This window comes from Notolabrus celidotus, chromosome 9, assembly GCF_009762535.1.
Source record: "Notolabrus celidotus isolate fNotCel1 chromosome 9, fNotCel1.pri, whole genome shotgun sequence".
NCBI classification, from domain to species: Eukaryota; Metazoa; Chordata; class Actinopteri; order Labriformes; family Labridae; genus Notolabrus; species Notolabrus celidotus.
In genome coordinates, this window is record NC_048280.1 from 20321192 (window position 1) to 20348026 (window position 26835).

The 26835-nt window shown below is 39.0% G+C and overlaps 1 protein-coding gene across 2 annotated transcripts in view; it reads left to right on the top strand.

Annotated features, from left to right (window-relative positions):
* The window catches only part of LOC117819349 (netrin receptor UNC5C-like), a 216816-nt gene that overhangs the window by 59874 nt on the left and 130107 nt on the right, over positions 1–26835 (top strand). The gene's annotated exons all lie outside the window — the stretch shown is intronic.

A 26835-nucleotide genomic window follows, 5' to 3' on the forward strand; every position in this document is an offset into this window, starting at 1 on the left:
AATGTCTGATACCCTCCAATCCTTTCCCTCCATCGCTCTCATTTGTTTGTGTTATAAATTTTCTCATCTGCACTTCTGAAAATCTTAAAACGCTACCTTTGTGGGTGTGAAGGAAACGTGTGACAAGACAAAGAGGGAAAGTGTTACTGTGGAGTATATGTAGACCAAGAACCAGACGAGGCAGGTATTTTGAGCAGAAAGACACAAAATAATAACTAAATAAAAAGTATTTTGTACCTAAAGCATTAGCAAAACATGCATTCCAAAAAATAAGCTGATATAATGGAAAAAACAAATTTGTTGTTTTGTTTTGATGAGTGTTTTGATGGTCCCATTTCATTCCAGTGTTTGGTTTCTTTTTTCTGCCTTTTCACTTTTCTCCTACACACACCACTCACATGCACACAGCCAGTAGTTTCACGGAACAGCTCTTCATATGACTTATTCATATCCATACAATGCTTTTGCAACAGCTGTGAGGGGGGGAAAGGTAATTTTACTCTTGGGTTGTTTTCTTTCCCTGGAAGGTTGGAAAAATAATTTTCTACTTCATATATAGGCTTGAATTCATAAATACCAAAAAGTCAAATACAAAAAGTAAGAAAACAAGTATAAAAACTTTCTAGTACTCAGTTATGTTACAGCAGATGGCTTCTACATGTTTGATTCTATTGAAACAAATTAAATAGATCATTAGAAATCCTATTTGTGTCACTGTGTCGCTGCCCTTCTCCATTAACTAATTGAGTGTCAGTTATCATTTCTGAGGCTTAACAAAAGACAGTCAATCAGCAGATTACACATTGTTAGTGTGTAAGCCTGAATGAGGAGTGTGCGTTTTCAGGATCTAACAATGTATGTTTATGTGAGTGTGTGTTTGGTCATGAACTGAAATTGAATAAGGGGTTTTAGGGGGGTTTTGTGCCATGAATGACTACTTGAAGACCACCATCACAGCTGATAAACACTCACATATGCACACACATTTGTACTCTCTGAAAAACCACTAAAACACTTGACCTCTGACCTCACCTCCTTTGGAGCCAACTCTTTTTTTGGCCCGTTTCACTCCACCGACCAGTCCAAACAAACGGGCTCTTTGTTTATGAACTCTGGCTTTGTTACTGTGTCATTCTGCTGCTGGCTGCTGTGTCTGTGTGTGCGTGAAAATCAGTGTGTGTGTGTGACATGCTGCCATGTTTTTCTGTGACTGTGTTTATGTTGGTTTCCTGACAAAGAGAAAGTGGTTTTGATTGTCTTCCTGTGCTCATGTTAAACAAAGGCTTAACCGAAGCCAGCAGGAGCGTGACAGAGCGAGACTGACTTGCAGAGAGACACGGTGACAAACAGGAGGGAGACAGGTGGACTGTAAAGGCCCAGAGAGAGGCAGGCAGGCAGGCAACAGTCAGACATCCAGACAGACAGTCTGTCCAGCAGGCAGGGGAGTAAACACAGCATGAACGTGTGTTTGGAGAGGAGATTTACAATCAGATAACCTTAGTTAAACACTCCTCTGCCTGTGACATAAAAATAGAGCATAAAAGAAGACACAGACAGTGATGAAGTATTGACAGCGGTGAATTGGCAATAATCAACTTTATAATGTTGCCATGGAAACAATGATAGCGATAGGGCTGGGTGTAGTAAAAGATGCAGTTGACTTAATTAGACTGTGTTTGCACCTACACACATTTCTGTGAGTATACTTCTTTAGAATCGAGTGTTTATATCTACTTTATCACCAAGTGGATCCCTACTCATGTTTAGTGTGTATGTGTTGGTGCATATGGTGTGTAATATAGGTGTAATCATATCATTTTGTTTGTGTATATGTGTGTATTCCCAGTTTTGTGTGTGTAGCCACATAGAGCAAAACTAAATAACATCCTCCTTCATCCAACCCAAGTTCTTCATCCTGAGGTGATTATCCGGTGATGGTAATAAAAACAGAGAAGAGGGAATTTGATGAATGAGATAAGATGAGAGAGAGAGGCTCTCCTAGCTGAAGGATGAAAGAGAAGAGGAGCTGAGTTCTAAATTTAGTCTGTTTTTGTTAAGAGAACAATATGCAGGCAGATAGTAGATCAAGGTTTCCTGCTCACAGTGGGTTGAAACTAGATCAGGGAGGATTTTTTAATTAAACTAGTGAGTGTGGAGAGTCGTCATGTAAAGGAAATAATTTTGCAGGTATTAGTGGAAAATTTCCCGTATCAAAATAGATGTCAAATGCAGTGCAAGCTCAAACCCAACTTCCTCCTTTTTTTTTATCTTCCATTCATCTCCTCTGTTCTTCCCTATGTCTGATCACCTGTCTCTGAACAATTGTTTTTCAGTGGAGGATTTAATAAAGTCTTGTCAGCCTAAAAAATTTCCTGAAAGGAAATGCAACATTATAAATTCTTATGACAGAAAATGTGCCAGGAAAAATGTCATGTCATCTAAAGGAGAACAATCTTCATGTCACTGTTAGCATAAAGGTTTGTGTTTTTTAATCGCAGTGCAGTCTACATAGTTCCTGGAGAGTTAGATTATCAGTTTTAATATTGCTGAGGCTGATGCCAACACTTTGTGCAGCACTCCAAGATGATTTTATCACTTTCCAGAGGAACAGCGACAAGTGTTAAGAAAGCTTGTCTTAACTGTATAACTCTCTGGACGTGTTTTTGCTTTTTCAGTATAACAATATTAGGTATAATCTGCAAGATTTGGCAGTGATTATAATCTCATTAAGAGGTGGTTTTCCATACAGAATTAAGATTGAGCTTTTAGTTTTGTGGGTTTTGAAAACTTCATCTTTGGCTCTATAAAGGAAAGAAAACAAGTTGTCTCACTGTGGTTAAATTATGGTCTGTGGTTATTTCTCGGCTTGGATTCATGAGTTTGTCGGGGATTGCTGCTACAGTAATGATTAACTCAGAACATGTTGGTTCTGAAATTACAGGGAAAAAAATGTTGTTTTCTGTCAAATTTGTAATTCTTTTTTTCTTCGGCAGTTCCACCCATGAGTGATCTATTCATTTATTCAGTCTTTCCTCAGTACACGCAGTCAGCCAGCAAAGCATGCTCCAAATTGTCTGCTATGTAGGGAATACCTTACAGACAATCAATAAGGCTTTAATTCATCGCTCAAAGATAATTTCATGCTCTCAGAAGCCCATTGGTTATATTAATACATCTATTAAGGCGCTGGGCTATGAACTTCATATTACTCAGCCTCAGAGGGAGTGTAGGAGGAGGGGAGGGAGAGTAGAGTGAAGAGTGCCATGACCAGAGCTATCTCTGCGTGCTAAATGAGAGTTTAAACTGTTAATCATCTTGGTTAGCTTCCCTCTCAGACGAGGTCCAGCACCCTAATGGCTAATAAGACTCTAAAACACTGCCAGAGGAAGCAGGGAGTTCAGCTGCAGACCTGAGAGCAGGCTTGTCTACCTTTACCTTTCACTGCACAGAAAATAGCAGCATCCTTGCTCACCCTCCAATGTTATTTGTTACACTAAACTGTTTGTTTCTATTAGCATCTATTCAAACCCGCTTTATTAAGTGTATTACTTTTTTTTTTAATTGAAAAAGTAAGAGGTAAATGTTTTCTTTTAGACAACATTTTGTTTCTTTTAAAAAGTCAAGAGACGAACATGCACTGTAAAAATGTTTTGTTTTGATTAAAAAAAGAATAAGAATATGCACTTTAAAAAAATAACAAATAAGATCAGCAGAGGGAAAAACACTACACATGTCAAAATAAACATTTACTTTTATACTTTTTTGAAGTACAAGCTTACGTTTTAAATTTGATTAATTTAAGATGATAAGTTGGGTTAAACAGGATTTTTCAACAGAGCAACAGACTAGTACAACTGCACAAACTTAAGATTTTAAAAAGCATAATTTTTTGAATATTTTCCACACAAATCAATACTGTACAGTTTCTGTTAGGTAGTATGTTTGTGCCTACAATGCAATACCTCTAACAAAACAGATTGACTAATGTCTTTGTTTATCAACTCTCATGGCTCACTTTTACAGTGTTGAAAGTGGTTATTGTGACTTTCATAGGTGTTTCCCCAAACCTCTGGGCAGGAACCTAGAAGTGAGCTGTAAAGAATAGTGCTGATATGTGATCTAGGATATTCTTTGCTTCAGTTGGAACTGAAATAATTTAAGTCTGTTTAGATTGGACATGTTCTATGTGAGGAACTTGTATCCATATCCCTTTCCATGTTAACACCCTCTATCTGTATCTGTGTGTGGTTGTTTTGATCCAAACATATTTTTGTCAAACCCTGTTTTAATTTGATGATCTCTATAGTGATTAGGGCCAAAGTTGCTGTATGTCCTCACCATAAACACTTCTTTTGTGTCATCAGTGAATAAAGCAAATTTCAATAGATCTGACACTCTTTATATGTCATTGATGTAGAAAATAAAAAAGATTAAGAGGCAAACTTAAAAGACAGAGAACAGTAAATATGAAAAGAATAATTGACACACTAAAGGAGAAGCGTTAAAAGAGACATCTGACAGGCAGAGAGAACTTTATGAAAAGAGTTGTGGGAGGAACACAGGAGAACAATAATGACTGATGAAAGTCCCCATGATTGATGAGTCATACTCCACTGCAGAAAGGGACAGCCATCACTTTTTTAGACTTGATGGCTTTGGGCCTTTTAAAGCTTTTTTTTTTTTTATCCTTCTACTGCACTTTATGTTTGCTTTTTAACCATATTTCAGTGCAGTCACGTGTGTGAAAATGCACTTACAGACAGCTCTTTCCCGCCTCATGTTTTTTTTTATACCAAGGCTCTTTTTGGCTAGTTAAAAGTTGAGGAAGTATTTAGAATATGATCACCTCTATCTTTGGGTTTCCTTTGTTTTTTTCCTAACTGTGCTCTTAGATTTTTGTGTTTGTGCTTTTTTAAGGGCTTTGTTTAGGCAATGACTGCACATGTGTATATGGAACCGGTGGACCTGTATGCAAGCACGAAGTGGAACAAAGGGAAATAGAACCTCCATGTTAATTCTGCTGCAGCTCACAACCAAAATTCATAACATTTATCATGTGAGTGAGCAACAAATTAAGCTAGCAGCAGTAGACTTTTCTTTAACAGTTTAGTAACAAGTTGTGATAGCCAATGTAACGTTGGGGAACTCTCAAACTCACAACTCTCTCACAGGGGAGTTGTACAGAAGGGAGAAGGGAGGGGGTAAAAGGAATAAATAGAAGTTACCACAGAGGAAGAAAAACAGAGGGGCTCTGTACTATAACAGTGGTAAATTCTGCAGTATGGAGATCTTTACAGTCACATATTAACTTTACCGGATACATTTTGTGTAATTATAACAACAAGACATTGACAAACAGTATAGACCATGTTTTGTATATATATATATATATATAGATATATATATATATATATATATATACTGTACATGTGTGTAGTTGTACATTATGTAAAGGCTGTCTGCACATCATATTTACTTGAATGTTGTCACAGTGTGTGTGAGAGTGAGTGGTGTTGAAAGGTTGTGTGGTCTCCTGTCAAAGGTCTCTGACTAATGTAGTGTAAGGGTCAGCCGAGTAACAGTGATAATGAAAGAACAGGCCACAGTGTGTGTGTGTGTTGTGTGTGTGTGTGTGTGTGCCCGCACATATGTGTGTATGTGTCCTGACCTGTGAGAGACAGAACAGAGTTACAGCAGCAGGGAGTCTTCTTCACTATTTCAAAGCCAACACACACCTGGCTTCCATTACACACCAGTTTGCACGCGCACACAGTCTCTCCTCTCTCTCTCTCTCCTCTCTCCTCTCTCTCTCCTCTCTCTCTCTCTCTCCTCTCTCTCTCTCTGTCTCTCCTCTCTCTCTTTCTTTGTCCTCAAGTTGTGTAGTTTGCAGTTGGAGCCATCAGACACTATAATGGAAGCACTTTCCCATCCGCTTCAAGGCATTGTTGACCGCTTACAAATGCGCAGACACACTAAGACACACTCACAGGCAGCCAGCACACACCATTACCACACACACACACACACACACACACACACACACACACACCACACACACCCACACACACACACACACCCACACACACCACACCACACACACACTCTGCCAAAGCCTTGAGTCCAGGCCTTTACAAAATTACAGACCACTTTCACCATTTATTGAGTGACAGTGGGCAATTTAGCTTTTCTAATGTCACTAAAGCGCGTCATGCGGGCTCGCACATTACAGGATAGGCATTAGTACCAAAGGTAGCTGCAGTGATCAGTGTTAGCTTTTTTTTATCACTTTAGTTCAGGGTTAGAAGAAAGCTTCAGTTTGAGCATTTAGCATGAGCACTGCTGTAGTCACAACTTTGGGACATACAAAAGACAATAACAAACTTTAAAGTAGGGCTGGGCGATATGGAAAATTATGTTATCACGGTAGAATATTTCATATCAGTCGATATCGATAATTATCACGATAAATATTAAATCATTATTTCATTTAAATTTAATTGCAGATTTTTGGTCCTGAGTGAAAGCTGAAGAAACCGACAGTTTGTTAGCTTGTATCTGGATTTAGTTTTTCTGATAAACTTCTTGAATCCATCATTTCTGATGGTGCTAACAGGAAGCAGGTCTTTTGTGTAAAATTAGATTTTTGTGAGGTTATTTCTATAATTTGATTTACATTTACAACAAATATATATCAAATTGTGTACTGTGAATCAGCTCAATAGAGTATTGTTTTGAGTTGTGTTCTCCCCTTTAAGATTACTACGGGTTACAGGCAGAGTTATATTGTTTCCCACAGTGCAGTGAATGCATCACGCTCGTTCGGTTCTCCATTGTATTATGGTCGCGGTGGACAGTGTATTAAGTTAACTAGCGTTTAAGCCCCCCCTCCATTTTAAGTGGCCGGGGGTGTAATTACATGTTTATTTTTATCGAATTTGTATCGAAAATGTTATACATTCATATTGAGAAAAATTAAATCGGAAAAATTATCGTTATCGAATTATCGCCTAGCCCTACTTTAAAGTAATTTCTGCTTTTCTACAGTGTATTTCCCCCCTTTTTGGCTCATGACACTGTCATTTTAGCATTTTTCCTTTTACTCTGACTCTTATTTGGCATATGTTACATTTTTTTTACTGTTAGGGTATTATTTGCGATTCATTTCTCATGTCTGTGTTTTGCATATTTTCCAATATGAATATAATTATGCAGACTGGATACTTTTGAGGTAATATTGAAACGGGTTATACAATTCTATCATTTACTGTACGGTAAAAGGACTGAACATACTGGATGATTTGAAAGATATGGATGAGGTGCATTAGGGGAAGTATCAGATACAGTATTGTTGGAATTGACTTGGGGAAAAGTGAGGATATTTCAGCCTCTTCTGCTTTGATTTGGACGTTCATTTATTATTACTATATTCTCTATCATAAGTGCCCAAATATAAACTTTTTTTTACTTTTTTGGGGGTTTTGAAAAGAGTAAATACAATCATATACATTAAGGAGCTAAAAGGGATGAAATAGTTTGAGTAATTTCTCAGTTTTAAGTTATAGTGAGACTCATTAGATTAAAGGATATGTCCTGAGCTTTGACAAGATAGAGGAAAAACCTAAACAGAGCTTAAAGATGGAGGAACAGGGGAGGTGTGTAGTTCTGTTAGCCAGCCGTTAGCAACAGGAAATGTTGACACAGGCCCCTGACCCAGAGCCTACTGCACACACAAAACACATGCTTTCACACAGTGGCAGCAACACCCAAGATTCCTCACACATCAATTACTCCTGTATGTCTGTGTGTCTACAGCACATATGGTGTGAGTGCGTGTGCGTGTGTCTTACATGAAAAGAGTGTTTTGTAAAAGGCATGCATTGAACTTCTCAAAGGAAAAGGCGCTCCAGATTATTTTTAAAGAACATGTAGCAGACTATTTTCTCACTCACTTTGTATACACACACTTGTGCACACACATTAGAAGAACACACATGGGGCACACCAGGGCACTTTGTGATTGGACTTAATGACCTGAGGAACAACAAAAGGCCTTTCAGCCCTCAGCTTTGGCTGCCGTTTGCAGCTTTGCTCATTAACTCCCACAGGAAGTCGTTACAGGCAGAAATCTTCTCTGATAGGTCAACAGCAGCTGAAAAGGTTCCCAAAACCAGGAAGTAATCAGGTGCTGATTATCAACGTTATGCCAAGTGTAATTACACTTTTTACATTCAGCTGTTTTTTCCAAATATGGGAACACTGTGAGTGATGAAAAAAAGCAATTGTTTGGTGGTTTAAAACTTTCAAAACAGTTTTCAACTTTTGATGCCTACCTTTGAAAGTTGTGCTTTGAACAATAAATATGAGCACTGTAAAGCATTAAGAGAGAGAGACGCTTGCCATGGATTCTTTCAACTTTTTGAAGGAAAGTTAAAAGAACTCAGCTGCTCTAGATTTACACTCAAAAACACTTTTGACAAACGGTTTGTATATATTGACTTGTTCTTTGACATCAGGGTGAGTTTGAGCCTCCGAATCAATGGTTTTTCTAAGCAGTTAGTAGAGTGAAAAGTCAAGATGTTTTGATGAGTTGACTTTTGCTGTATTTGGGTTTTCTAACCAGCCAATTTTCTTTCTGGCAAGGAGAAAATGAGCTTTTTACCCTCTCTTTTTTTCTTATTTTTTTTTGTATTTAGACAGGTGTAGAAGAAGAGAGACACTGCTTTGAGCTTTCAGTGACACTACACAGTAATATAGACTTAACAGGAAGTTATGGGTTATCCTGTTCTCTTCTGTCCACCTCTTCTTGTTGGAAAAACACCCTCCTGTAAAGAACAGGATAAATCTGACAGGGAGGAGTGTTCAGATGGACTGACTGTAGTTGTTGTTTCTGGTGTTGGTGTCTGCCTGTGAATGCAGAAACATTCAGAGGCAATCAGATCCTCTGCTATACTCAAGTCTTTGTTGATCAGTACACAAATACACACACACACACACACCACACCCACACACACACACACACACACACACACACACACACACACACACACACACACACACACCACACACGGCTGATTCCCACATGCACATGAAAGCACAGAATTGGGGAACACTCAGTTGGAAACGAGGCAAAGTTACTGTAGGCAGATTCAAACTCAGCTGTGGACAAAATAATGCTGTTTTTTAAAGACACATTCTCACACACACCACATGTAGATAGTTTTTTCTCATCTTTTATGCTCATACAGTACTCAGAGTGCATTAAACTCACTAGTTTTCTTTGCCTTAGTCAGCTCAAGCATGCTTAGGGTTGTTACAATTTCTTGATGGCAGAGGCCCATGAGAGATGGTAATGATAAGGCATCCACAACACACAGACACACACACTAAAACACACTTTCAGGCTTATGATAAGGCGTCACTTACAAAACTTTGTGAACAGATGTGAGCCGGGCTAGAATCGATAAGCAGTAGCGTCCAGGGGGAAATGTAAATGACGCTACACTACACACAGGGCGACAACAATTTTTTTAGAAGTGTAGATGACTATTTGAATGAGTACCAGAGAGAGGCAGGGAGTGATGCACTGTAAGAGAGAAGTAGAAGAGAGAGAGTGTGAGAGAGTAAGCCTGAGTTAGAGAGGGACCGATAGGGAGCGCCAGGAGAGGCATGGAGAGCATGGAGAAGAGCGAGAGCAATGACATTAAGTGTGAAATATTTTGAGGAGATGAAAAAAGCAAGTAAATATTCTTGAGAGGGGACGAGAAGAAGCAAGTGAATTTCTCAGTCCACTGTGGATGTCTGGTTTGGATATACGGCCCATTTGTCTCACTTCAGACGTGGAAAAATTCTCTCTTTATATGTGTCTCTCTCTCTCTCTCTCACTTTTGGTTGCGCTGTAATTTAATGCTGAAAATAATTTCCCCGTCTGTGTTATTTTCACTTTCAATCTTCGTCCATCCCCTTCCACAACAGTCGTACTCTTTCTCACATGCACAGAAGCAGAAACAATGTCACGACCATGCACACACAAACACGTCTCGGCATTGGGGACACAAGGCAGACAGAGGCTAAATTATGGTCAATACATTCTGGCGCTCCTGTGTCTCTTCACTCCTGATTGGTTCAAACAAGACATCGCCTCATTGGGTCTGTCCCCATCACAGTAAACATAAAGCAGTGGGCACATTTCCTTGTCTCCAGCTCATGCCAGTAAATTGTAGCCGTGATACGTTTCCATTCTTCCCACAGTTACTCCTGATTGTGTCCTGCAGGTTGGGGAAATCCAGCCATATTCATTTCCAGGGAGATACAGTGTTCTTAAATACACCTTCATTGGTTAATCAGGGTTTCCAGTTGAATTATTTAGGGTTTGGTCTAACAACTGTGATAGTTTTGGAGAGGCTTTGACCACAGTATTGAGTAATCTAACAAAATGCTTCTTGTCCTTATTCTCTCCCCCTCTCTCTGGCTCCTGTTTCCTCCCTGTGTGCCCCTCTCCTTCTGAAATCTTCCTCAGGTAAGAACATTTTCTTTAATAAAAGCTGATGTATCAGGTCTGATTCACAAACAGCATATAGAAATCTCACTTTGCCCTGTCCTACTTTGCACCTCATGCTGCACAGCTGCAGCTTCGCCAGCGCACAACAGAAATTATTTGATTTGGAAATGTAGCAGTGCCGCTGAAACACAGACCTAGACTGAGAAATGACTGTAGAATTTCAGAATAGTGGCATTTATAAGCCTTCAGTGCAACGCTAGAAAGATGCAGTAAGGTTGCTTGTCCAGTATTAGTATGTGCAACCTGTTAAAGTAATGTTTATGATGTATTTGCTTTGGCAACGACATTTCTGTAAAGGCTGTACAGGCTCATGGTTTTCATGCTGAGGGATGAAATTTAAAGCTCATAAAAATATTGGCAAGGCTGGGAAAAGGTCCATCAACGTGTCTTGTCTCCTGTCAAAAATAACATTCTTCATGTTTTTAATATTAAGGCTGATTTATACTTCTGCGTCGCCCCTACGCAGCAGGGGCTGACGCGGACATGAGCACCACATACTTGTGCGTCGATGTGTCCGTGTCACGCAGCAATTCTCCGACGAAATGCTTGAGGGCAGTGCGGTTTCCCTCATAGCCGGTCGCCTGCTCCCAACCCTGCTACAATCTCTGTTTTCTTTTCCACATCGATTCAGAGCGTGATATGTTAATCTACAGCTGATACATGTTGCTGTTTTATCATACTGACATGATTACATGAAGAATAGAGAGGAGGAGACAAAATACACGGCCGATGTGTGGTCGATAACCTGGATCCCAGAAGTGTTGTAAATGCGGGAAACACGATGCCGCCGAGCGGACCAATCACAGGGCTTGCGGTCTGCGTTGGCTCTACAGGTAGTCACATTTTGGAGGAGGTGCATGTCAGCTACATACGAATGCCTCTGCGTAGGTACGGGACCTACGCGGACCCCCGGCATAGGGTACGCCGTCAATTCGACGCAGAAGTATAAATCAGCCTCAAGTCCAGAACCATAATTTCCATAGGCAACATTTTTTGTAGTTGCCTCCCCATAAACGCAAACTAAAGAATATGTAAGATATAAGAATAGTGATCTACGAGTTATGTAGTATCACTCTGAGGGGATACTCAGGGGATACCTGGTAACTGTTATTATTTACTGACTCTCAAGAGCAGCCTGTAATGGAGAATAACAGTTTTGCCACAGTGTCAACAGGCAGGTCAAATGTGTTTGACTACTGTCCATCAATTGATATGATATGACGTGTGGTCTAGTTTTCCCTTGAGTTGATTTTGTTTAGAGTATTTCAATATTCAATTCAATCAAGTATTTAAGACAGCTTGGTAGAAAATGTTTGTTAACATTGGATGCAATGTGACAGGTCAGTAAGCTTTTTGCATTGAGATTCTGCCGAGAGTTAGCCATGAATGACTTTTATTCAATCAAGTGTTTTTATTTCTTCATAAACACTTATTAAAGAGTATACCTGTTGCCGTGCAGCTAAAGACTCAGTGGATTCTTCTGTTTGGATCACACTGGCAGCAATGCTACACTAAGTAGCCTCTTGAGATTACATTACACATTACATTACACTGTGCATTTCTGTTGATGAAACTTGAGAGCTTAACCTGTCAAGATTTCAAACTCTATTAACAATTTATTTTGATTGATCAGCTTAGTAATAGTTGTGCTCCTGGAAGTGTTGACTTAGTGCAATGTAATGTGTGCCATACAGTATCTCCATGTTTCAATGTTACCCTACAGCAGAACATAAACTGTATTCCATATATCCCAGCATTATATAGGTGGACTTAACACCCCTCATATTTGATCCTCGCCAAAGCCAGATTCCTATTAAGTGTGGGCGCTCTGGTAGCACAGTATTGAATCTTGTTAGGTGACAGAGACTGAGAGATACACTCTTCTGATTCTCAGAGAAATAGCTTCAGACAGGAACAGTGGTTCTCGATCTCCAATCCCCCCTCAGGGTGCGTTAAGTTTTTGTTCCAGCTTATCCCTCCATCTAGTCGACTCAATTGTGCTGTTCAGTGAACAGTGAAATGGACTTAGCAGCTCCTCAGTACTGTCAGGTGTGTTTGTTCTCTGAAATAAATGAACAGATGGCTCACAAACCAGCAATGGGTCATGAAGGCGAGAGGTGTGTGTGTCTGTGTTTTCACATGCATGACAATCCTTGAACCTGTTAGTGTTGGTGTGCATGCTGCTGTGTTTGGTGTTTATTTGTGCCCATGCATGTTTGAAGTGTGTCCATTTGTGAGTAGATAGCACTGAGAGTGATTGCATCCAGGCCAGTGCATTAGATATTTTGGCATCCTGGTTCTTGGCTAAGCTTTGGCTTTTGGACTGTGAGGCCTGGCAGGGATGTGGAGAGTGAAGATGAGGATAAAAAGGGATAAAGAAACTAAAAAAGCAGCCAAAGCATCTCTGGGAACATAGCTGTAGCTGAAAAGGGGGGCATATGGGCGATAATTGAGAGAAAGAGCATACCAGATAATGAAATAAAGGGTTTCAAGGAATTTTAGGGAAAACAGGCAGGAAAATACAGGCAGAGAAATCAGCCAAAAAATCCATGGAATCAATTGAGGTGATTCAGAATGGAAAGAGAGGTTGAGGACATGGAAAAAAGGTTTGAAAAACAAAATAAAGTAGTCAACAGATTATAAATTAAAGATAGAGAAAACAGAGCCCAGAAACGAAGCAAACGGAAAAGAAGTAGCTTAGGATGACAATGATGTACAGCGTTAAGGATGCGAGAAGGAGGTGAAGGTTGTTGGAGTAGATTTGACATCATTACAGGAAGAGATTTAGAAGTATAGGGATGAGATGTAAAAGATGAGAACGAGAAATAAAGGCACAAAGGGCAAGAGAGGATAAAACAGAAAATTGATGAGAGGATGAGGAAGTTTAGGTCGATCAGAAGGAAGGGCAGCGTTAGGACGAGGTCCACAGTGGGTCGATGCATGATTATAGGAGGAGAGACATAGAGAGGGAGGTGAAGGGTGCAAGGGAAGATTTTTTTTCCAATGTGAGGAATAAAGTGCTAGTTTGAAAATAAAACATGGAACAAGAGGATGGAAATAGAACCAAGCATATAAAAAGACTCATAGAAAGTGAGTGAGGACAGACAGAAGGTGTGAAAAGAGGCCTGACATGAAGAGCAAGTGACCCACACAGAAGTTTAATTAGCATATGTAAATTACTGCTGCCTCTCCGGTGCCAGCTCCCGCGCCTTCCCATCATCCTTCTCTCGTCTCAGTCTCTCACCTTTTTCTTTCATTCCTCTAACCCGTCGCCTACTCATGCTATTTTCCCCGGCCTCCCAATCTTTTATTTCCACCTCTCTTTCCCCTCCTCACTGTCACCTCTTCTCCGCTCCACACTTTCTTTTATTTACCCCCCTCTCTTTCCTGGCCTGTCACCTTTTGATTTAGTCCCTGAGACCCTCCTTTTCCCTCTTCATCTTGCCTCCTCTTCCTTTCCTTAATGCTTCCTCTTTTGCTGTCTCTGTCTTTCTCATTTCCTTGTCCGGTTTCCTGGCAGTTAATGTTGCAGCTCGCTTAGCAATTGTTGACGGTATTACGCCGCACTTCACTGGGATATTTATGTGGCCTGTAATCTAATCCTGTGAATAAAGCAGCCAAACTGTGAGCGAGACGCTCTAACGGCAAGATAGCCGGCCAAACAGGGCAGTCAGCTTTTCAGCTCAGCATCCTTTCTACTGAACTATAGGGGAACAAACATGGTCACCTTGGTCTATCTAAGCAACACACTTTTACACACTAAAGTACAAACACATGTAACGCATGTAACCCTGTGCTCATACATGCCCTTCTAATACGGCTGAACCATCTCTCTCTTTCTTCTCCACTCTCTCTTTCCAATGTTGACACCTTTGTCATACACAAAAACATAACACAAACACACCGATATGTCCTCACATCTTTTTTCCTCCCTCTCAACTGTTTGCTCACTACAGCAACAGACTCCATCTTCAATATGATTTTTTTTCCATCCATAAACATTCGACTATCCTTGCATGTGTAACGTACATTTTACAAATTCAGACTCCTGATTGGTTTAAAACTGTGATGGTAGCAGTATTTTGTACAAGTTTCACTATTTGAACATCATTCCAACAACAGTTCAACAGTAAGAATTTTTAGCTAGCGTAAGTAAAAGCCCTTTGGTTATGGTTGTATGATTACTTTGTGGTTATGGTTGATAAACTGTCATTACAACAAATAGTTTTAGATTTATCAAGCACTATGCTTCAGAAGTTGTGGTGTGTAATTGTGATATCTTCTGGGTACTTTGAGGGGCTTTGGCAACAACAAACCCAACATTTTTTATGATTTTATATGATTAAGACTTCTTAAAGAAAATACAGTTAAACAGTTCTTTCTTGAGAAACACAAACTTGAACGAAACATAAGCAGAAAGAAAAACATGCTTGGAAGATATGACCGGACGTGGATGCCATTTATTGGAATATGTAGCAACTTAAAGCAACATATGTCTGTGAGGTGGTATTCAGACCTGATCAGGTGGTAGAATGTAAATGTCTCTGTTTCCCAACTGACCTGTGTTTTCTTGATCTCCTTTAAATCTAATACAAGTGATTTATGTACCCTGTTGTACCTTACAGCTGAATTTTTGTTTTGTTTTTTTTGTTAGTTTATTGTGTGAATGTGTATATACATATCTATATATCTATACAAAATTACTTTATGTCTAATTTATTTCATTTTTGGGTTATTTTTTGTTGTATGTAGTTTGTTTAAAGTAGTGACCACTTGTTTAAATGCCAGGTGTTGGCAATACTATTACTCTTGTTATAAAAGAAAATGTGAAAAATAAAGTGTTCAAATATATATATAGAACATTTCCTTCCACACTGAAACTAATACATTATAATCTTTAACTCTTTTTTATTTTTTGGTCTTATTTTTTTTCTTCAATAAAATAGTGCTCAGTGTTTTCATAAAGTTTATATAAGTGGAATATGGGAATATATATATCATAATTGTTGGGGGCACAGGGGGCGCCAAAATCAAGAATAACAGTAACTTGCTTACTGGAACTTTAACATGCAAGAGTAAAGGAACGTTATTATATGTATCTAATTTAAATAACATCCATCACAGAAAAAAAAAAAAGAAAGAAAACATACATTTAAATTTAATAAATACCACATCTAAAATTCTAACTATTTAACACATTTAGTATGATTAGAAGTCCTGTTGTGTTGGAGGAATTCCCATGACAGCTGAACATGCTCTCGATTGTCACCTGGAACAAAATGATAGTCAATCAGGAGCTGAGAGAAAATTGAAGCACAACAAATGCAGCCATGGGGGCAATAGTAAAAGTAAAGCATAAAGTCAGATGGACCCGGAAAGTGAGGACGAACTTGTTAATTTGTGGCAACAATGCGAGTGTCTATAAAAAATGTCCTGTAAAACATACCATAATCAAACTGACCAGGGGAGGGGTTGAACAGAAATTGCTAGCACACTGAATGTACCATGTGTCTAAGCAGTTAGCGATATTAAGCTTGACAACCATTCCTTGTCTGCAATGTTTGTTTAATGTAAATTCATGTGTCTGTGAAAGACTACGCAAGATTCCCAGAGCTGACAGTGGGGACTCTGGTTGCTGGTGGGTAGAATCCATCGGTGTGTGTTATACTGCGTTGGCCGTATCATTGCACTCCACACAAAATCAACAAGTCAGTTATTACTTGACAACATGTGTGGGGTCTCTCACATTTTCAACATTTGTTAAGATTTTAAAAATCTTATAGTGTGGGCTTAAAAATAAAGGCTGAGCAATCTACAGCAGTGTCGGCTTAAATGTGTGCATTGATATTAGCTAGCTTAATTGAAATATGCTCACCTGCCAAAGGTCCCAAATCAATGTACATTGAATGTGGTTCTGGGGCCTGCATCCCTGTATCTATTCCTATGTTTGTCCTTTTTTGTTCCGTAAACACTTGCTCATTGCAGACTGTTTGTTAAACAGCATCTAATTTTCCATCTCATCCTCGACATCAAACGTGTGGTGAAAACCCTTTGGGTCTAGCATACTAAAAAAGAACTAACAAGGTATACAGGCAGGGAGGGGTCTCAATAAACACTCCCTTTGATGTCTGTGATCTTAAGTTCACTGAGGAAAGATCATAATATTCCACATTTCTGCACGGTTTGTAGTGTTAAAATGATTACAGATGACAACTTTCACTTAGCTGATTATTGTGTGTGTTTTTTTTTCACAGATGTATGTGAGAGCTTGCTTTTGAATGTGTGTTACGTTTTGTTCCCTTACCACCTAATTAATTTCTATATTCAAAGCAGAATGGTGGATATAAGCAGTTTGTAAACTGAATTTTTTTTTTACTGAACAGAGCAAATGGTTCATCTGTGTTAATGGTTTAAATTTCTATGTGATTTTCTCTCACTCTTCTACCTTCAGACTGCAAAATTGCTTTAATTTTGATAGTAGGGCCGCAGAAATAAACAGGAAAACTTTATTAAATTCAAATCAGTTTTTTTCAAGAATTATATAAAAAGGTGATTTAACTAAACAAGTGTTGGTGACCTTGTTACTGTTACTGTTCCTGTTACTGTTAATAGGGGTATTGTGATTTTGATTAAATATTAACTATTCAACTTTTTGTGTTTATTGCCTCTGTATCCTTGGCAGTATGTTTTATTAAGATTATCTCACTGAAGCAATTAACTTCCTTTTTATTCCTCTGCTTTATCACTTCAATACGCTTCATCTTAAACTGATGTCTGCTTCATCAACATGATAAAAATACTGTACTTTGCAAAGAAAGCGGCTGACAACTGAGTCGTGTCTTTACAGAACAATGACAATTACCCAAACACTACCAATCTGTGTATGTATCTTGTTTTCTTTCATCAATATGCTGAGCATTTCTGTACTCTGAATAACATCTGAATATCCACTTGACATACATTTTTCTTTCCTTGGAGGGCTGATTGTACTTTTAAACTCTGGAATGTCTGGCTTGGAATTCTGGGGTAAATCATCTCATTTTGCTTTGAGTAACTCAGTGCTGAGCTGAAACATTCAAGCGGAAGCAGGGACTCTGTCACTGTCTTCTCAGTGGTGTTTTTGTGTGACTCTTTAGGAATAGTGACAACCTTTCTATGATAAAAACTAACATTATTTGCTCTGAGGATGTTTTTATTTGCATTTACACTCTTATATGTGCATATCTGTTATGAAGCTATACATCTGCAGGCAAAACTAGTCTCTGTTATTGCTGACACATCATAAAAGTGACATTTCTCATGCTTTTAGGCTTAAATTGTCTTTTTTATTCTTGTGAGATGAGATGAAGACTTTAAAAATGTAGAGGATTTAGCATGTGGTTCAATCAACTTTACACATCACTGTTGTAAAGAAGGGTTGTCGAATTATTCAGTAACTTATCATCCCTCTCCCTATACCTTGTTTGTAGATTTTTCATCCCTCTCACTTTCTTTCCAGTGATCCAACACTCTCAGTCTCTGTTTCCCTCTTTCTCATTCACTGCTCTTTCATTCTTTCACTCTGTGATCGGCCTCTCTGTCTGTGTCTCCCTCATCTGTTCCTCCCTCTCTCCTCCCCTCTGTTCTGCTCTGGTGTCCAGGGGCCTGAGGGTGGATTTAGTTAGAGAAATGGTGTGAGGATGACAGAGTGCGTGAAAGGCAGGAAAGCGAGAAGAAGAACCGAATAGACAGACAACACCTGTCTTGTAAAGCACTTGACGTTGATCCAGTACTGTATCTTATCAGATGTCACCTATTGCTCTGTACCATGAGAAAGCAGAGTAAAAAGCTAACTTGAAATTGAGCCTAAATTGGAAATATTCTGTTTCCCACAGGACACTGAGGGACTCTGTGTGTTATTATTCAGCATTTTACAATTTTGCAGTGCCTGGATGGCAAAAATATTGGTGTCAACTTTAGTCCTGATAATAATTTGCAGATCTCAGAGTGTGTATCTAACTTCATATCTGAGATGTCGGTTCAGGACGCTTGATGTCATGTCTGCAGTAACCTACAAAAGTGTGTGGAAAATTCCAGGTACAATCAGTTAAGGAACCAGATGATAAGATAACAAAATAATAGTAATATGTTAAGTGACTACCAATGTATGTGCTTGTGGAGCTGTTTTTTAAAAGAAATATCCCACTTGAGATCATGTGATTGTACTGAATATCAGCATTGCTGTGGTTTTCTTCAACACTTATCCTATGGCCTTGTGCCTTTGGCTGAATCACAGCGGTGCTGATATTCACTACTTCCAGTGATAACGCTAGAATAATTAATTATGCCCTGTGTCCATGACAAGCTACATTTTATAACTCTAGATATTATCAACTTTCCATAACACATATCATTAGATGTAAGGTGTATGCATTGCTTTAGCACACCCACAAACAGTAATACACAACACATTTTACTGTATGATTACCTCAGTTCCTGAACTCTTGTTCCACTTGCAAAGCTCATTACGGGATGTAGCTCATCTCTATGACCTGTATGAACCATACCAGTCTTCAAGATAAATAATGAAAACCATATTTATGTTTCTACCCTTTGCTTCCTTTAATGTGAGCAGTGCAGAGCAGTGTGTGGTTGTGTTAGTATGTTAGAATGCCACATTACCATACTGCAGGTAAAGGGGACACTGTTGCTGTCCTTCTGTTCAGAAGCATGTTGTAAAAGACCTCCTTCTTCAGCTGGTCATGGACAACTGATAAACACTGCACAGTCACACAAAGTACACATGTACCCACACACAGGCCATACACTCATTATAATATATAATGTGACCATTATCATATTCCTAATTTGCAGCCGAATGATGAAAGACACAAAAAGGATGGAGGGGAAACAGCAAAACATTCCACTGAGTGGTCATAAATCTTGTATCCCCACTACCCCAACACAACATCTAATACACACCCCGCACATACACCCACTTACAAAAATGCACACATCTGTCAGATGTGCACTGCAATAATTAGGTCTTTCAGGTTATGATAATGTTTGTGCTGTTTTCTGGTTCATCTGCTCACTGGTGCACAGAATGCCATTAATCACACCAGTCCAAATCACATGCTGATTCTGCCACAATCTCTCACTGTGTATGGCCGTGTGTGTTTGGTGTGTGTATGAGAAGTTGTGTGTGAGTGTGTATGGCTCATTTGATGCTTTGGGTTTTTGTCTGTGCTGGCAGAGGGAAGGAATAGGAGGGAGAGAGGAATGAGAAAGAGGCCAAAACTATACGAGGTCAAGAAAAAAACAGAAGTGTGAAATGTGTTTAACGTAACAGGGCATAGTCTTTCTCTAACTTTGAACCTCTATTTTTATACTTCCTAAGTTCATAACCTTATTTCTCTATTTCTCTTTTCCTGACTTCCTTTTTCCTGCTGTCTCCGTGCTGGCAAACATGGCACCACAACTCATCCTGCTGTTGATCTGGTAACTCACTCTCTACAGGAAGGAGCACCATCTGTTCTCCCATTAACATCTAGTTACCCAGAAAAAGACCTGCTATTGTTTGAAGCACGTTTATAGCAGGGTGTAAATGGGTGGCAAAGCTTTTACTTAACCCAAGGACAATCTGACAAACCTCATGTGTTGTGCCCTGCATGTTGTAGTGCCCTTGTGCAAGATCCAAAATCCCTCCCAGAAGCAGCAGGGATGCTAGCTGATCTTTGACACGAGCCCACCTCACCTCAAAGGCCAGTGAGAAAAGCGTTCTTCTTTCAATATCAAAATACACTTTCACTTTGTACCACATTGCTCTGTCTTAATCTTCACTCCAGGCTCTCTCATCAGCAGTAGACCGGCTTTGCCCTACCCTGTACACAAACAAGTCAAATTGAGGCTGGTATTCATGTTCAAAATGTGTTTAGGAGTTTATCATCAGATTATCAATCCTCTTTGTCACACCATTTATTCAAGTTTCAGTGGTTTGCACATTTGAATAGAGGGACATGAAGTTTTATCAAGTCTATAAAGTTCCAGGGTTTCAGTGCGTCTTTATATCACGTAAACTTTAAAACACTATTGCTGCAAGTAAGCTGTTGAACATGCAACATTCAGGGTCTCGTATTTAGGCTCAATTTTGAATATGACGAACTAGTTAAACTTTAAAGACTGTCGAGAGAATCTGTTCTGGTGTGACTCAGCCAACTATACAAGAGTTTGAAGACACTCTCAGTACAGATTAACGTCCATTCTCCTCTAATTTCCCAACTTAGGGTTTTGTCATATTGGCTTTTTTCAAAGATTTCGTCTGCGTGTTTGACATTTCACAGACATAATTTCTAAAATAGAACCTGAGTTAAGAAGTTTTTTTGTGAGATGACATTTTTTAGACATCATTGATACAACTTTGGGTTTCTGCATTAGAAACAGAGGCTTTTGCATGACATTATGTCCACCATTACACAGTTTGACACATCAGCTTTCATCTTTTAGCATCCTTTATAATATTCTTTCATGGGAAACAATTATTTTTTTGTCAGATCATTTGAGGATTATGAATACTTTGATAAAAGCAACATTCTTCGTCAAGGTTATTTTTAACTTTGGCAAAACTCTGAATTCCTTTTTTTAAATCTAGTGCCTCAATGATAAGTCACACAAAAGTTATGGAGCAACTCTTCTTAATCTTAATTTAATTTAACCATTCTCTTGAATACATTTTCTGCTCCAGCTTTGAAATGTATTGTATTGAAAACATTTTGTATTTTCCAGCCTAACGGGCTTAGTACCAATAATCAAGGACATGGTTAAAAAAAAATAAATACCATGACATTGGTCTCTGAAGGTTTTCATCTCCATTCTGTGGTGTAGTCATTTGTATGAGGAGAAAAAGATGGTTGCACAACATACCTGAATGTCCAAGCAGCTAAGGAGATCAATGGCCAGAGAAAAAAAGGCAACATAAAGAAGGGAAAAGAGCAGCTCCAAGGACTCAAGATCACATACTGTCTCACAGTTTTTTCCTGAGCTTCATTTTCTTTTGTTGGCCACCACTGCCTCCTTTCATTCCTCTTTTTCATCCTCCTACTCTTTCTTCTTTTCTTCTTGCGTTTTTGCTCTGTTAGCTAGTTCCCCCACACAACATCAAGGCACCACACATGCACACAGACAATGTATGTGCTGTTAAAACTGATGATGTAGACGTCATGTTTGCTGTGAAATATGCGTGGTTTATCACAGGAAACTGCATGCCTTTGATTTCTTCTGTATTCATCTTTCGGGTGTATGTGTGAGAAGAAGGCAGAGGAGGGGTGTGGGGGTGGGCTTCTTGTTAAAGTGACCCCAGACTGTGGCTGAGAAAATATGACTCCATATTACAGCAGCATGTTTATCAGGTTGCCTGTGAGACACCTGATACATAAAGAAAGCGTGTTTGTTCTCTCTATTTTAAAGTATCCTGACTCAAATTATAGTATTGATGGAAAACAGCATGCACAATCCTTCTGAGTTGATCCAATTCATTTTCTCTATTTGACAATTTGAAAAGACAGAGATGAACTTTCATTTTGTCTTGATTCTTTGTGGCCCCTGTGGCAAGGAAGTCGATCTTTGGGGATCCTACCCAGAACACCAGTACAGTTGCGTGTACTCTGCAATGAAAAATCACATCCTGCCTCCTTCAAATACAACACTTTCTGTTATAAGTGCCCCCCTTTCCTCCTGTAGGCCATGTAGAGTTATCAGGATTAAATTGAGCCCAATTTAAACTTGTCGCATGTATTTAAATAAATGTAATATGACTGCACTCTTGTATGATGGCCAAAGTTGGTGGTCTACGGTTTGGCTTGTAGCAGCATGAATGCCAATCACTCATATTGACTGATTTGCTGATTTGACATTCATTGTTGCTTTGTTGAGTACTAGAAATGGTCAATTTTGGAGACTCTCACAGGAATGCTACCGTTCTGACTAGGGGAAACGGATCAAAAAACTCAAAAAAAAAAAAAAAAAAGGCAAATATAACTTTGTCCTCCATTTATTTTGTAAAACACTTGTAAACTTTTGCCCATTAAATAAAAACAACCATCAACTCAAAATTTACTGTAGGCCCAGTCCTGCCTCATTCACTGCATTTCATGGCATGGCAAGTGAAGGAGCAGAGGAACTTCAAAAGTTTCACTCCATTCTTCTTTCCTTTGCTGATTTTCACCGTACACTTTTCTTTGAGATGATTGAAGAACATAGGAATGGAGCACAACAGTCTCCATGCCACCGTAGACTCATTGAAACATGGACAGAGTGGCTGATACATCACCTATTGGTTATGAAGGGACTTTTTGAAGCCCAAATTTGGCAGGCAACATGTTGGAAATGCTGACTCAACAAAACCTCTGATCAACTTAGAAACAGGCAAAAAGGTGGTGCTGAGGTTGGCTTTAATCCTCCTGGCAATAAGCTACATGATGCTACCTGTCAGTCACAAACTCTGTTTACAAGGACACGGCTGAAGTCTTATCATTTATATCACCTTAACGGATGTTTTATAAAAAATTTATCCCATAAAGAAATGTTTTGTTGTATTTTTATAGCCTGTAAACATGTTTAATTTTGTTATTAGTAAGTATGTTAATACAGGACTTTAGCTTGGATGGGATTCTTTGGCTTTTGCAGCCAGCCTGAAGTGGACGCTCAAGGAACAGTGCTCTTTTGCACTTCTCTATTGAGTGTATTTTTAACATCGGAGTTTCCACTTTTTTGCATCTGTCAGCTGACAAAAAAATATTTGTGTTATCTTAAGAAATCTGGGTATAAGTGCAGTCAAAGCTTAAAACGTAAGTTGTCTCTCAACACAAACTCTTAAGTGTCTAGTTGTACTAAACAATGTTAAGCGCACAGCACCTGCTACATCAAATGACCCCAAAAATGGCTGTTGCTTCTTTACTGTGGTAGATGATTACTGTTGCTGAATACCATAATCAACGTACTTCCTTTTTCCGCAGAAAAAAATCTAAAGTTTATGGTTATTTAACTTCTGTGAATTTCTTTCCCTTATAACGTTGCCATTAACTCTTCAATCAAAAGTCCATAGTAATTCATGAGATGTTTGATTTACTCATTGAAATGGATCAAAACTCAAACATCTACAAGATTACTATTTCCACATGCCAGGTATGTGAGAACAATAGTATCGGCTCACTCAGCTGTAGTCCATTACCTCTGAGTTTACAAGCCTGAAACACTTAAAAGCCATTCATCAGCTTTGTGACAAGGCAACCTACTGCAAACAGATCCAGTCATGCAGTGAATTTTCTCCAACAGCCCCCCTACAACATTTCAACTTCTGACCTCAGCGTCCACCTGCACAGAGGCTCTTTCATCATACAGAACATCTTCTTTATGGCTCACTCACTCATTCACTAACACACACACACACACACGGTTCGAGACGTTCAGACTTAACATAACTCCCCTGCACACACACGCACTTGAAAGCCTCATCACCTCCGACCTTGTGACCCCAGTTAACTAACTAACCTCTTGTTATTTCCCCTGTTCACTGCACCTCTTTGTGTGGGCCTTGGTGAAAAGAGCCAGTCATGCAGCACTGGTAGCCCTGGGGCGACTTCGGCTTCCAGCCTATCAACGTATCCATACATCTCTCTTTCCTGCACGTATAAACAGAGAGTCAATCACTCGTTCACTGGAGGATTTGAACTTCTAACCTTTTGGTTTTGATAGTCAAGGCTATTTCCTTCCATGTCTATACTTTCCGATGGCCTTTATACATGCTTTTAATGCTAATGTTAAGCTAAAACATGATGGAAGCAGTGCACTTAGCATTTCTATAATCAAACTTGATACTGTTGTTTACCTGATGGGATAATGCACCCTGAAAGAAGCTTTTTCAGAGTGGTATAAAGGTACTGGATGAACAAACAACCTCTATTCCTGTTTATTGATGGGTCATCTGTATAAAAAACAGATACAGGAGCAATTAGCCCTGTGGGATGTTTTCAAGAAATGTAATCCGCTTCACCATTTCATGTTTGAACTTTTAACCTCTGTGTTTATGTATGACCATTTGTTACTCATGCGTCCCTCAGCACTGTGACCAGGCCGAAGAGAATCTGGTCCCCAAACTAGTCAAATAAAAGTTAATGATGCATGCAGTCAACTCCTTTCCATATGAACTGAATGTGAACTTGATACTTAACTGCGTAATGCCGGCATCTATTTTCTGACCAGCTCAAACAGGATTTGTAAATACACAATTAACCGCAGTCTGACTCTGTGTTAAATAGAGTTTAATCATGTTTTAGAATAGCCTCACATAGACATGAATGTTATAATTGAGTCATATATGATTGAACTAGAAACCTCCAACAATGTTTCCACCGCACTCATTTGACTAATGCTCAGTAGTGTAACATCCTTACCTTGACCTATTCTCCATCTGAAGCTATGACCTTTTGATTCATCTGTATTACACTGGTCTATCTCTTTAAATAAAGTAAGAATGAGATGGGTTTATTTTTAAGGTGGGCCTATTGTTGTGTAGAGATGATGGTGCAAGTTATTGTGCAGATATGAAATTAAATTGAGGGAAGGGTTGGAAGAAAAATAAGGCCCCACTTAAATGCTCTCAACTATTTCTTAAAAATGGTAAATGGTAAATACACTTGTACTTATATAACGCTATTCCCACTTGGAGAATGAAACAGGTTAAGAAACACTTGTCCTTAACAACGTCATCATACCTCCTTTGTCTTTTATTGCTTGACATTCTGTTAATATCATCTCACCGTCACAGACAGGATTTTACTTTTCCTCCATAATAATTGAGTTTAACCTGACTGGAAATGCCATCTTTGATCTGTTCATGTCCAAAAGGAAATCACAGAGTATCAGCTCCATAACAAGCTTTTTGAGGACTACTAAGGAGTTTAAAAACATGGTGCCACGGGGCTTCAACTCTTTTTAATGATTCCACCCCCACTCATGACACCACTCCGCTGCCCCGAGTGCTTGGGAAAGAAATAAAAGAAGTATTTCAGAATAAAATCAAGACATCTCTCCAAGGTAGAAGGACTTCAGTGGCAGGTTCTGCTCATTATTCCCATTGCCCCTTCAAAAATCATTTTATAGTCTCTCTGCCTGTTGCCATTTGAGCTTGTGAAGTCTCTCTCAGCTTTGAACCATGCCTCTAAGCTTTGCCAGTGTTTGTGTGCTCACCAGCATCAATGGGCTGTATTTGGGCCACTTGTCCAAAACATTAGAGATCAAATACCAGTCAACAAACCAATGAGACAACAAAGCAAGTAATGCACTCCTTTAGCCTGTGCATAATGAGTCCATTTATTTCTTCGAGAGGCCTTTGAACGAGTGTTAAATGTAAGTGTGAGCGAGCAACTAGGACACTTACACTCATTTAACTCACTCCCTGCTGCTAAAGTGAGGGACTTTATATTTGTTCATATGAGCACTGTTCATAGCACCGCAAACAAGTAGAGGCCATGTTGAGAGTAATGTTGAAACCATGTTAGACTTATCTGTGTGTGAGATATGAATCTTTAATGTTCATGCAAAAAGCGGTTGCTATGAATAGCAAACATGCAGTCAACATGGCTCATGTGTTGAATCATGTATGAAGTTTCTGTGTATAGCACCAGTGCAACACCGGATACAATATTGATCATGCTACTCCTGTATGTAAAGGATTAAATGTAATATGCTTTGTGGAATGCAATACTGCCCATGCTTGAAGTTTTTCCCTTGAACAACTCAGTCTATTATACTGAAAAACTCTACCTTTCCAATTGTTTTGAAGTTAATAGGCTGCTCCCTTTCATTCACAAAAGTTCTATAAATCCGTCTGACTTAAAGGAGTGCTTTTTTATCGAGCTGATTTCCCCTTTTACACTGTAGACTAACCCTCACAAAAAAGTTAAGTTAATTCACAAGTCAAAACCTGTTTGATTGCACAGTGGTGTATGTGTAATATAAAATGAGGTAGTTACTGTAACATGTTATTTAATTACTTAAATTACACTTAATTGTGCTATTTAAGGTGCCACAGTAATATTAATGTTTCAGGCCACAGCTTGGTACAAACATGTCAACACCTCCAGGTGACATTGAGCCCTGGCTGAGACTTGTGAATGCTCCTGACAGCTTTCATTCTGGCCCACCATGATTTTTTTTGTCACTTAAATTAAGTGACAGTGATTCAGTCTTTTTTGGCAAGCAGATAACAACCATTCAAGAACAAAGTGTTGCTTGAACAG